This window comes from Megascapheus bottae, chromosome 19, assembly GCF_031878675.1.
Source record: "Megascapheus bottae isolate mThoBot1 chromosome 19, mThoBot2.hap1, whole genome shotgun sequence".
NCBI lineage: Eukaryota > Metazoa > Chordata > Mammalia > Rodentia > Geomyidae > Megascapheus > Megascapheus bottae.
This window is the reverse complement of record NC_143527.1, coordinates 14,204,224-14,218,277: the sequence shown is the minus strand read 5'-3', so window position 1 is coordinate 14,218,277 and position 14,054 is coordinate 14,204,224. Positions and strand designations below refer to the sequence as shown.

The 14,054-nt window shown below is 37.7% G+C and overlaps 1 protein-coding gene across 1 annotated transcript in view; it reads left to right on the top strand.

The window, feature by feature from the left end:
• Positions 1–250: 250 nt before the first annotated feature.
• The window catches only part of Rab27b (RAB27B, member RAS oncogene family), a 117,715-nt gene continuing 103,911 nt past the window's right edge, over positions 251–14,054 (top strand). Inside the window, exons 1-2 of the mRNA XM_090353058.1 lie at positions 251–301; positions 435–509. The gene's annotated coding sequence lies outside the window, so the exon portion shown is untranslated. The remainder of the gene's footprint in view (positions 302–434; positions 510–14,054) is intronic.

Genomic DNA, 14,054 nt, shown 5'->3' with positions numbered 1-14,054 from the left:
GAAAAAGTATGTAATGCTCCTATTCCCAGAACAAGTCTGGCCTGGGCTTCCCCAGGTGGTCTCCCTGTGAGCCCAGGTGGCAGCTTCAAGCCAGGACAGCCGCAGGAAGGGCCAGGGAGGGCGTCTGGAGTTACCTAGCTGGCTCACTAACCTGGGGCAGGCACTAGGACCGCCCGACGCCGACAGGCAGCGGAGCTTCATAGCCTGTCAAAGGGACTGAGCCGCCTTTGCTGTTACACAAGAAGAGAGAGGCAGGGGCACCGGCGGGCAGCAACGTCCCCCTTCTGGCCCCCCTGAGCAGGTATTTTCTAGCCATTATCACTCAGGCTTTCTCCACCATCAATGTGCCGTTCATGTTCACATAATCGAATGCTCCGTGATGCTTGTCCAGCACTTAACCAAGCTACTCTGTTATCTGATGTTAATTTCCACAGCTGATGGAAGCAACAGTACCATAAAGAGATGGGCTAGATATTCCCAGAGGCTGCAGTCTGGATCCATTTGGAGGTGTGAGTACCTGGGTCCCCAGATCTGCAATGCACTGTTGCTGGGTGTTGTGTCCCTTGGACCTGAAGGGTCAACGTGAGATGTCACCTGCATGGTTCATTCACGAAGGAAGGAAGAGCAACCCCAGAGTGACAGGAGCCTCTGAGGATGGGCCTGGAGAACTCATCTTGAGTGCCTGTGTTTTCTTTCCCAGCCTGTGGGTTTGCAAGAGACAGAGTTTGGCTGGCAAAGAGGTTTTGCTCAGGCGCTGTAGACAGCTTGCTTGGTGCCTGCTTTCTGTTCTCTCAGCTCCTAAGCCAGTCTCCTAATCATTGCTGTGCTGCAGTGGAAGTCTTGTCATAAACGTGGACTGCCAGAGAGCTCTAAGCTGCTCTGTCTCTCCGTGTAAAGCCACTTTCTCTTACAATATGACATTCAGTAAATACAGCATGAGTCAATTGCTGTGGAAACATTAATCCGCCCCCCCCCAATTTTGCAAGCTAAGATTTCATTCTCCTGTTCAACAATGAATTTGAACAGGATATCATGGAGCAAAGTGGACATTTTCCTTAAACACATTCAATCAGTCATGAAGGGTTTTTTCAGGGTGTTAATATCAATTTTGGTTATTAAAACACCTTTGAAAACTTTGCGAGTTTGTCATATTGTTAGGTCTAATGATTACCTCAGGTCTGATGATTTATTGGGGCTCCATTCATGGGGAATTTTAAGGCAAATGCTACCGTGGAGATTCAGTTAAGGAAAGAAGTTAACTAAGACACATGCAAGGCAACAATCCTGCAAGTAACGTTAATGGATGGATTTTATCAACCTTTTTGTGTTTAAATGTTGGCAATGCTGGGGTTTGATTGAACTCAGGTCCTGATGCTTGATGGCTAAGCCGCTTCCCTGATCATTTTTGACAAGGTCTTGCTTCCTGCCAGGTGAGTTGCTAGGGCCCAATCTATCTACTAGAATAGTGGTGTATGCCACCACACTTAATCCAGGCATTTCATGAATCTTCTGTTGTCTTCCCAAACCTAGACTCTAAGTAGCTAGGATTACAGGTAAGAGTACCTTGTGCCCAGCTGAAAATATTTTAAATGCTCAAAATTTTGTATTTTTCAAATACCTCATATCTGCTATAATGAAATCAAACCTCTGAACATATACCTATAGCTCTGCTAAAAAAAAGAGTTAAGGTTCATTTCATTATGCTATACTTTTGATGTGTGAAATTTTCCACTGTAGCATTTATTATATAAATACAGTCCTAATTCTGTGTTAAGTGTAACTAAAATTACCAATGCTTTTAATTATTCATTACTATGCAAATGAAGATACATAAAATAATGTATTGCCATATAATATTCCTCAGGCTGGAATTTTTTTTTCTTTTTGGAAAACAACATCTCACTTCTGCAAGTAGATAGGGAAATCAGATTGGAAGCAGTAATTAATTTTCATTATTTTCCAATGCAAAAGTAATCATTAAACCAGTTTCCAAGTCAGTGTTCATATAGTGTTCCATATAACTATGTAACTCTATGAATGTTGTGTAGCTTCTCTCTGTCTCTGTCTCTATTTTATTGTCAGAGGTGTAACAGTTACATTTTTTGTAAGATATTGAGTACATTACTTCTTGAACATTGTGACACCTTCCCCTCACTCTCTTTTTATTTAAAGTCCAGAAAAATGACTCAGCTCTCAAATTAAAACCAAATTCCTGTTGATTTCATCCAACATAGAATGATATTAGCTTTACGTTTCCATTTGATGCCATATAGATCACTACACAGGTCTTATAACCAAGTATCAAATAGCTTCATTATGTGCTGAACTAAAGACTCAGTGGAATCAATGAAAATGTGGAAAATGTTCTTAAGAGTAGGTTTTATTTAGAACTTTGATTCTTTCAAATTATACCGTTTATTATCTTCAAGTAGTTGTACAAAGAGGTGAGGCTGTTCAGTGCGTGAGTTTGGGGTACAAAGCATCCACTGTTCTTCCCCATCCATCCCAATCCCACTAGCCCCCTCAGTTTTCCTCGTTGAATAGGATATGCACTGAAGAACATGAAGTTTCTTCTAGAATTTAAGACTCAGAATGGAGTCCTACTTGAAAGCCGCTCAGGAGACAGATCTGGAGATCACAATCAGAAGCCAGTCTGGGCAAGAAAGTCCAGGAGACTCTTCTCTCATTAACCACCAAAAGGCCGGAAGTGGAGCTATAGTTCAAATAAAGCACTCTCCTTGAGCAGAAAAAGCTAAGAGACAGTGCCCAGAGTCTGAGATCAAGTCACAGTACAGGCACACACACACACACACACACACACACACACACACACACACACCCCAAAAACAAAAAGCAAAGTACATAATGCTTAGACAGAAGATAAATAGACAGGTCAATAAATAGGAAAAATTCTTTATAGCAGATCAGATTTTAAAGGTAATCATCAAGGACATATAGGTGTCATCTTCTATGACTTTTCCTCTACATTTTAATTCATAGTCAATTGAGGACTGTTTCAAATACCAACAAATTATACTTTGTTGCAATCACATTATATCAACTATGATTCTCTTAGTTTTTCCCCTTACCATAAGAGCAAAATGTCATGAAATATCCAGATGTATGCTCACACAAATACCTCTCTACAAAGAGGAAGCTATATAACTCCACGGTTGGTTGGTAACAGAACTTCAGTGCAATAGCTGAAATATGAATTCTTAGGTTTCATACCTTCCAAAAATTCAAATTTGACTGTCAAACTATAATTTCAGTGGTGTGATGTAAATGTAGGAGGGTCATTTTTAAATCAACACTCATGTAATGGCTTTCAGTTTAAGCTTTTGCCATATTGGCTCATAAACAAATCTCTCTGTGGTTCAATACACTAATTAAATAAGTAGTAACAAGTGATCATTTAGTTTCTTTCTTTTTTGGAAAAGATGTATTTCCAAGTTTACTAGAAGTGAAATTTTGGTTCAGAGGATACGTTAGAAAGCAAATCCTAATGATTCATACATAATTCTGATTATGCAGAATACCTGGTAATTCCAACACAGGAAGGGGGAAAAAGCAACAGATCTTTAGTGTAATGTGTAGATCACAGATCAGATTTCTCTTGTTTTTGAGTTTATTTCGCCTAAAAAATTATTTCCATAAGAAATCTTAGTTTTAAACTCTTACTCTTTTGCTATAGGGCTACTCAGTTTTATACTGTGTATAATACGTATGTGTGTGTAACACATATACTATACTTATTATAGTGTATATGTACTATACTATATATATTATATAGAATACATACATATGGAGCATATATGCATTATATAGGTGTATATATAATGTAGTGTATATATTATGATACTGGAGTTTAATCTTAGAGCCCTTTGCTTGCTTAGCTTGATTGCTAAGCTGGTTGTCTACCTCCTGACCATATGTTCAGCCATGCTATTTGCTGGGTTTTTGGAGATGAAGTCTTTTGAATTTTTCTGCTCAGGTTCCTTTGAACCCAAGTCTTCTAGTTCTTAGACTCCTGAATAGCTAGTATTAAAAGTGTGAGTCACTGACACATAGCATATATATGTAATTATATTTTATATATGTGTATATATATAATAAACATTTGCATTACTATTGTATCTTACAAATATAGTATAAAGAAGACTGAGCATTTCATCCAGTTTTTTTTGCCAATCCTGGGCCTTGAACTCAGGACCTGGGCACTGTCCTTGAGCTTTCTCAAAACTAGCACTCTACCACTTGAGTCACAGAATCACTTTGGCTTTTTCTGTGTATGTGAAACTGAGAAATTGAACTCAGGGCTTCATGCATGCGAGGCAAGCACTCTACCACTAAGCCATATTCTTAGCCCTGTTTCCTCCAGTTTTTATAAGTTTTTTCCTTACAAGACTATTTAATAAAATGTAGCCACAAAAGAAACTTCATTATTTTGGTTAGCTTTCCTTTTGTAAGACTAATGTTTATAATCTCTTATGTGCTTTCTGAAAAAAATCTCAATATTAATTTTAGATATATTGTAGGCTATCAAATCTTCTTAAAATATTTCAGATCATACTTCTCAGACAAATTAAAAGGCATACTTATGAAAAGAATGTCACATAATTTAGGGGAGCAGATATGATTAGGTATGTTGACAATCAAGCATAGTTATGTTGGGGTAAAACTGCTGAGTTAGATTTAAAAACTTCTTAGTATCTATCATGTCACATACCTCTGAGGTTATTTGTTTCATTAGGAACAAAATCATATGGACAAAATTCTGTGTATTAACAAGTACTTTTCTTGGCTTTTTAATTAAAAATAAAAAATTCAGATTGACACAGTTCCTTAAGGTAGATATTAGCTATTTATAGCTACCTGTTTAAATATGAACTTAAATTTGAAATACTAAAAAATGTTACTCAGTCATGCCTTCTGCTTTTATTTCTTGCTTATTTTGAGGAGAAGTTGAAATAGGGTCATGTTTTATAGCTCAGATTAGATTTGATTTTGTATCATCTTGCCTTAGCCTCCTGAGTTCTGGGATTACAAGTATGTTCCACTATGTATCAAATAGTGTTTGCTGTGAGTGGGCTCAATATCTATTGTCAATTTTTCTCTTACACACACCAAAATGTGAATATTGATTGATACCCTGTGAATGGTCTGATTAAACTGAAGAAAAGAAAATAGAAAATAAGAGGCAAAGAAACTACCACACCTAAGAAAATTTGTACTGTTTCTGGTTCAGATAGACTCTTTAATCTTAATTATGATGTAGTAGAGTGGTATGTTAACTAGAGCATACCCTGATGAAATAAGACATGGAATATTATTCAATACGATGTTATTAAAATTGAGTTAATTTTTTAATACAGAATTATGTTTGCATGGAAAGCTTATTACCAAAATGCAAGCAATATTTCCCTGAATTCTATTACTGCTGGGAAGGCCATCATTTCAATAAACATGTGGCCATTACTAGTTACTGCATGTCTGTTACATAAACAAGATGATTTGGCCATATGGGCAGGGCATACTGGTAAAAAAACTCCAGAAAATATGCACATAACTAATGCAGTAAAAATATTTTGAGTTTAATGAAGAAGTATTATGAGAACTCATAAATTTAATCTGTTGAATAAGACTTGGATACGTGTGCAGAGGGATGCAGTTGAGAAACTTATCTCTAAGAAAATGATACTTAAATTGGGAGCTGGGGCAGAACCTGGGATTTTCTACATTGGGGAGGAGAGCTAGAGTGAGTGGGGTAGGAAGCTTGAGGAAGGAAACTTCATGTACACAGCTGCCCTGGTGTATCAGGTGGCGTGAAAAGGGAGATTTCAATTGGGCAATGCCAGTATACAGTCGTACATAATGACAACATGTAGACTAACAAGTTCATTTTGGCAGTAATAGGCTGGCAGTCACCTGTAGAAATGAAATCACCAGCAATTGGAGACGTTGTTGACTTGAAAGCACAGGGTTTCTTGAAAAAATGGAAAAGAAAGAGCAGAGTGGAACAGAAACTCACTCCAAGTGGCAAGCAAGAATGGCAGTTACATTGCTGAGTAACTAGACGTTATGTATAAGTACACCGATGTTTCTGTCTGAGGGAAGCCGAGCATCACCTTGGCTTTCCACTAAGGTTATCTTCCACGTCATAACTTACTACTTCACCATTGATGACTTGGGCTTTCTTACACAAACAAAGATTTCTTTCCTGCAAATAATGGCCGAGCCTTGAATGGGTTTATTGACATTTGCCATAGCTTCTGGTGCCTAAACAAATAAACAGAGTTAATCCCTTGGCCTGGAAAAATAACCACAACATTTTATTTATATAGAGCATCTGATATAGTCCATTTACATTCATATGTCTAAATGACATTAAGTTTGACTGCAGGCTTTTATATTATCTAATGAATGAGACTGATCACGGTCTTATTAAGGAGAGTCTTATTAAGGAGTCTTATTATGTGGCACGTTGTCTCGCCATCATCTTCTTTTCCATCCATCTCTAAAGATGTGTATATTTCTCTACCACAAATATGTGTTTCTGAATGTAACATATTTTCTAGAATGTGAGCATGTAACCATCTCTTTGTTTCCAGAATTTAGCATGGTGTCCATCAAAAATATGTTCAGTGCAGATTTCTTAAGAGATTAAACAAGTGAGTCAATGAATGGCCCTAAATTTATGAATGTATTAAAGGAAAGAGAAAAAAAGACATTGAATTCTCTGAATGATTCTCCTAAAGAAATGAAACTTTCATTTTCATTTCACTTAGATGTATCTACATCTAAGCAATTTGGCCAATATTGAGTGGTAAGAATTTTGAAGATGAGAATCTCAATATATGGTCATCAGTAATATATATATATATATGTCTTTTATTGAACATTACTGGTACAAGTAATTCATTCATTACAAATCAATCTCAGACCCAATTCTCACCTTCTAGAAATATATGACCAAGTTGAAAAATGAAAATACATACTTGAATTGTAGGGCCAGTAGCAGAAATGTGTGTCAAATGTCAAAGAAAGAGATAACAGAGTCTGCAAAATAAATAGCAAGTACCATGGAGACTGGGCTTTGTTATGGTGCTGGATTTCTTTGGTTGAGTTTAGATGCCTTTCTAGTGAGTCAGTCTTGTCCTTTTTTTTTTTTTTGCCAGTCGTGGGCCTTGAATTCAGAGCCTGAGTACTGTCCTTGAGCCTTCTCAAGGCTAGAACCAGTTGAGCCACAGCACCACTTCCAGCTTTTTCAATGTATGTGGTACTGAGAAATCAAACTTGGGTCTTCGTGCAAGCACTATATATAGGCAAGCACTATACCACTAGGCCAAACTCCCGGCCCCTCAATCTTGTCTTTCTGCACATATTACCTAATTATTTATTTTATAGCAGACAGACTTTGAGGATATCCTTTATATTTTATATACAAGAACTAGGAAGAAGAAGATGCATTTAATATAGTTTGCTCACCTACATAGCCAAGCACTGGAAATATCAAACATTTTATGGTACATACCTCTACTTTAACCCACTTTTTATAGCATAACCCTACATAAGATTTTTAATTTTATTCTTTTATTGGTCTAATTCTAGTGTAGGACTTTGATCTGGATGAGAATGCTTTTGAAAGACAATTTTGTGAAGGTACAGCTTATGCTAATAAAATTCACCTGTTTTTAAGTGCACGCCTCGGTGAATGCTCAAATGTTGATCACTGGCTGTGGTAGTGTATGCCTGTAATCCTAGCACCTCGCTCACTGGTGTAGTGGTTCATACCCGCAGTCCTGGCACTTGAGAAGTTAGTTCAAGGCCATCCTGTGTTAGATCACAAAAACAGTATTTTTTTTTAAAAAAGCCAAGCAAGAGGGAAAAGGGAAGTATAAAATGTATACTTCTGTGTAACCCCAGCCACAATCAAGGTACCATATTTTATTTTCACACTCCCAGAATTCCTTAATGTTCCTCTGCAGTCAGTCTTGACTTCAGGTTTCCTTGGACATGTTACTAGGCTAATTCGCCTTCGATGGAATTGCACATGCTTAGAGTCACACCGTTTGTTTTTAATCTGTGGCTGCTTTCATTTGGTGTTGTGTTTTTGCAATCCACCCAAAGCCTTGCAGGTAGCCAGAGCTGAAATTTTATTTGGATTTGTTTCAATGAGTAATATTCCATTGTGTAGATTAACCATCCTTCATCCGTCCATTCTCCTGCTGAGGTGTGTGTACGTTCCTCTGTCCTTGGCTCATGTGATCACACTTGAACTCTTGATGTTGATGTATTTATTTATCTTAGTGACCCCCTATGAACAAAATGGTAAAGGAACCTAAATGTCCGTTTCACTCTCTCTGAGGCTGCGGCGTGGCTTTCCAAAGTGCTCTTGCATTTCATCTCCTTCTGGAGAACCACATGTGGCGTGGAGCTGGTTCTCCTCACCCACGTTGCACTTGCTATTGAAATCGGTCCCCTGGAGGGAGGGCTGCATGGGGACTTCAATTGGCATCTCTCTGATAAGGAAATCATGTCCATCTTCTTTCCACGGACTCATTAGACAAATGACATCTTGAGAAATGTGTGTTCATTTCATTTGCTCACATAAATGTTTGAGAGTATTCTACATATTCTGGACATAAATGCTTTGCCAGGTAAATGTACTGCAAATATATTCTCTCATCCTGTGGCTAGCCTTTTCATCTTTTATGTGTCTTTCTAGGAGTAAAATGTCTTCATTTGATATAGTCCCATCTACTCATTTTCATCTTTTATGGCTTGCACAAGGTCCAAATTAACTAATCGGATGAATTCATACTGCAGCTACTACTGTTAATGTTCGATCCACTCGAATGACTCTGCTAGTCAGAGGCAGTGCGAATCTTCCGACCACAGTGACTGCATCTTACGCTTTTATTACCTGGCCATCTGGATATTGACACTATTGACATTGCCCTCATAACCCCTCAGATACCTAAATATAAAGAATTACACAGCCTCAGTAGTAGGAAGGAAATATAAGATGTTCTTCTCATTCTTCTGTTGGGTAAACATTTCAATAGCCAGGTCATTTTTCTATTTTACACTTCTAGACCTGCTTTTATTCTTGGCAGTCATACAGCATAATTCATCTGGATGTGAGAACAGGAAAGAAAATGAGAAGCTCCTGTCTTGATTTTTTTTCAGTTACTGGAGCCACTTATGTTTCTATAGCTTGAACATCACTAGTGCTTCCATTTCTCTCAGACCCTGACATGGGCATAAGGGTCTGTGGGGCAGACTGAGAGCTTACTAATCAGGCAGCTGTAGGCATGCATGCTGGGCACACAACTTGAGTGAGCTCTTTTATAAGGCATAAGGTTACCGATACATCTGAATATAATAGGATTTCAGTAAATGATATTTAATTGGTGATATATAGGATGGAAGGCAATATATATATATGAATGTATACACATGCATATATATTCATATGCATATATATGCATTTCCTGGCTGCAATTCTATTAACAGGAGAAAACAGGTTTGAGCAGTAAACATTAAAACTGTCTTGGTCTTTATAATTAACAAACCAGATTTAGACTGGGTCATAATAATAATGTAATCATGGCTCACTTACTTCAGAAGTATTTTGGAGATCATGGATGTGGAATAATGTTTCTGGTATACAAAATCTAAGAGCTGAATGGAATCACAATTACTTCCAAAGGCAAGACCAAGCGCTAAACATTACTAAAGGATTCCACATCTTTCTATGGGATATTTAAAGCAGTTGAACATCTCAATATTCAAATAAGGAAGGCTGGGATGTCGCAATAAGGCTATACCTAGAAGATTCAACTACCCACTACCCACCCACTACCCAGCCACCATTTCCCCACTGGCCTGTTCCTGACAGCTTAACAGGTCAATTAGCAACCCATAAGAGCTAATAGCCTTCTCTCTTTAGACTGAGGTTTGTGCATACTAACTTTGTGATTAGGTTTCACACAAAGTTACACATAAGCATAACAAAAGAGTATATTACACACATTATTGTGCATTTAGCTTTTGAAAATATGTGTACAGATGAGTATTGTGGGCACTACATAATATCCACAATAAGTATCTAAATATTTCTCCAGCCTCATATAAGATCCTTGCCTAGGGCAAGTTCTACAGTAAATAACAGACTGTCTCCCTCCCTGGCTTGACAGTTTGGCTTTTCTCTTTCTGAGAGGCATGTTCCAGCAGGTAAGAACTCAAAGCTCTTGCCATTTTTGAAGACATAATTTAGAGTTTAAGGACTTGTGGAAACAAGCTCTGGGAATTTTGACATTCTTCCTTCGGACAAAATCAATCTTGAGAAGTTGGAATTTGCCTGAAGAATTGCCTTAAATGAAAGTATATTTCAGTATACAAGTCACAGTAGGCTTTCCTTGAGAGTGAAGTCTTTCTCCTCTAAAACCTGAACAAAATTGAGAGCAGCCTTAGTGTTATGACTTGAACAAATGGCTGGGAGAACAATTGCTGAGAAAGCTAAATTAATTGTAACCCTGGAGGAACATTGGCTCTCTCTCTTGGAATATTGTCTCCAAAGTCTACGTGAGGTGCCTTTCTGCCAGGCATAACGGTAAGTAGAACACAGTGTTGAACCTTCTATTGTGCATGCAATTTATCTCTGCTGAAAGAGATGAAGTATGTAAGTAGTTTCATCTTCCTTACTTTATAAGTTTCCTAGCCTGCTTTTTAAAAACCAACATAACCAATTTTCTAAGCATCCCTACACAGTGAGACCAAAGGAGAATATTCTTAGGAGATGAACACAAAAGCTCAATACCTATGTGCATCTGACCATATAAAATAATATTTATCATAATGCACTCCAGGAAATGGAAACAAGAGGTTCTTTTTCCTTTTTTGCTGCTTTTCTTTTCATTTTGTCTTGTTTGCTTCTTTACCTGGCTTTGGGAGGGTAAGGAGGCACAGAAATGGAGGGTCAAAGGGTAAACAAAAGAAGCAGCGGTACTCCGTAGACGCAATGTTGTAGATGAACTATATACAACTTGTGGATGGAGATAGGGAGAGATTGGGAGAGAGAGCAAGGGAAAGGCTAACATTGTTCATGAGGAAATGTACTCTTTATCTGACTTATGTAACTGTATCCCCATTGTACATCACCATTATGATAACACTTTCAAAGGATTTTCAAGAATGGACAGACAGGAAGAAGTTAAGGCCAGTGATACAAATATTAGAAAGTAAAATCATTCATCAGATCATTCCTGTATTTACTGAGAATTCCTTTGATGTTTGCACAATAGATTTACCTTCATTTGTGTTTTTGCTTTTGCAACTAAATTTATTTGCATTTTCAGAGTTTGAAGTAAGCAATTCTAGGAACAGTTACCCCAAAGACAGCTGAGTGGTGGGTGTGAGGCAGCCTGGCTTCCACTTTTAAGTGTTGCTGGAGGCTGACAGGGAACACATCAAGTCCTCCGGGTTCAGCCACAAGGAGCAGGCTGTCAGCTTGAATGAGTAACATTCTGATTTCTTTCTGTAGACACTGGACATGGCCCAGGACACCAATGATTGGTCTTATGTCCTCAAAAGAGTGTAGGACAGTCTCATAAATTTTGCATCCAGATCACATCCTACGAAGGAGACAACTTAAGACAGAATGATTAGACCTTGTTTTGTTTAGGGAAGACAGTAGGAAAAACAAGTCTTACAGGTTGAAATGGGACTTTACAGTCTAGACTAAGGGAAACTGGTTCTGTATAGCAGTAGCTCCAAGAAGCCAGTATACTATGTTTATTGTCTATGCCAGTGATTGCATGTCTGCCCCTTAGTTCCATGCTATCGTCAGCACATATTTCAGTTTTGTGCTCTTGTACTTTGGTGATTTTTATGACCTACCTCCCCTTTTTGCTTTTCCTACCTCGCCTGCCAAATAATTATGATGTTCCAAAATACGCATGAATCTCAGAGCCAGTGTTGGTCATTAGATTGTGAAATTATGATTTCTGGCTTGAGCAGTTAAGACTGTCTCTATGACTTTGTCTGTGATTGATCCAGTACCACTTAAAATTATATTATTTATCCACATTAATTCATCTGAGTATAAGAATTCACATATTTTTCTGCAAGAGATGTGTCATACAAATACAGGTCCAGGGGCTAACACGTAGAATGCTCTATAGGAGAGGCAGAATGATTCCTGTGTGAAATCACTGAGCCAGGAGTTCCCAGAACTGATCCATCGTTCTCACCTTCACACCTTAGACCACTTTGGGCTTCCTTGTGGCATATATCACAAGTAATTTCTGATTAATAAAAATGTACACATTTCCAAATTAATTTCCTAAATGAAATTGAAGTTAAAGTCTCTATGTTTGTTCTTCTTGAAGATGAGAAAAGAGGGCAGTATTTGTGGCTATTTTAGCCTAAGAGTATACACTGTGAATAAGAGTCCTTTGAGGAGACAGGCAGGATAAGGATTTGTTGCTCTGGGGAGAGGCTCTTTCAACTACACATAACAGCAATGAGGGAAGAAAGACAGTGTGGATTATATGAAAAAAGCAAATCATACACAAGAAAAGACCCAAACCAGCTCCTAAGTGGGTGTGTCAGAGTCCAAATGCACCTAAAATTTGCGGTGACTTATCCAGTTGGGAGGAAAGGTGATTCAGAAGGAAGAATCAAGTGTCCCAATATTCATAATCTTTTGCAATAATACCACAAAAATATCAGTATTCTTTTTCCACCTCAGCAATAACAGTGTTAGTAACGATAATTGATTATTACACTCATTACCACTGAATTCTTATTGTGCAGGTTGTTTGCATTGAGCTTTTAAAGTATCTACTCTTTCAAATTACACGTTTATGCATTTTAAAATGCCTACTGTTCTCTATGTACTGATGTTTGATATTTTGCATGAATTAGTGCCATTCTTTCAGTAGAAATGTGATTGAGGTAGAACAAGAAATAATACCTAGTGTATTTATGCACAATGGGAATTCCATCTTCCTTATTGTTTCTGTCCTATGTCTCTGTCCATTTATACACCCGGAGAGGACTATTTCCTTTAATTTTTAGCCAAGGAAATGATGATCACATTTAGAATCTTATAATAATCCAATGCTGGAATATTATAGGACAAACCATTTTTCTACATTCAACTATGAAAAGATATGACTCAAAATCTTTAGGCATTGTTTCATATATTTGAACACAAAAGTGAAGGACAACATAACAATATTTTCACAATTATGGTTTTCGGGTTGCACTGAATGAATGATTATATAGGAATTGAGTCTTTCACTTCCTTTTCCTCCTTTCCTTCAGTCATCACTGATAATCTTTCATGGTTAGGAATATCACAGAAATAGAAATGACTAAGACCCAGCCTTACTTTAATGAGTTCTTTGGAGTTAATTATGTAGTTGGAGATATGGGAGAAGGACAAAGAAAACACAATACAAAGTAATAAATATGGTAGATGCAATGTGCACTTAGTACCTTGTAGGAATCCATTTGTAATTCAATAATGTTTCATTGAGTGCCAGGCTCTGTCTAGTACTAAGGATGCGTGTACATTCATTGAATTCAAAGAACCCAAAACATATAAATAGCGATGAAGACTAATTATAATACAATACTGTTAGCATAGAAAATTCTGTGGATTATTTTGAAAGCAAAGAGGTGAAGAGACAAGATTCAGTTCCCCGGAACTTTCAACAGAACCCACAGAATTCTCTGTCATGATCCAAACAAATATGAGTCATAGTGAGGCCCGGAGGTGAACCACAACAGTAACAAAAAAGCTAGAGGGCCAAAGGCATAAAATACAGAGCAGGTTGTAGAGAAACAAAAAGTGACAGATTATTTCTGAAACCTGAACATTGGATTGGGAGAAGTTGTGAGCAGAAGGGATGGCAGCAACCAGACGACAAGGGCATCAAGAGCAGCTAAAGGGAGGTCTTTGCCTGCCTCACTGGTGACAAGGCTATCAACTGGCCAATCAGGTTTATTTTTCTTTATGTCTGTTATGCATCTGATTGGTT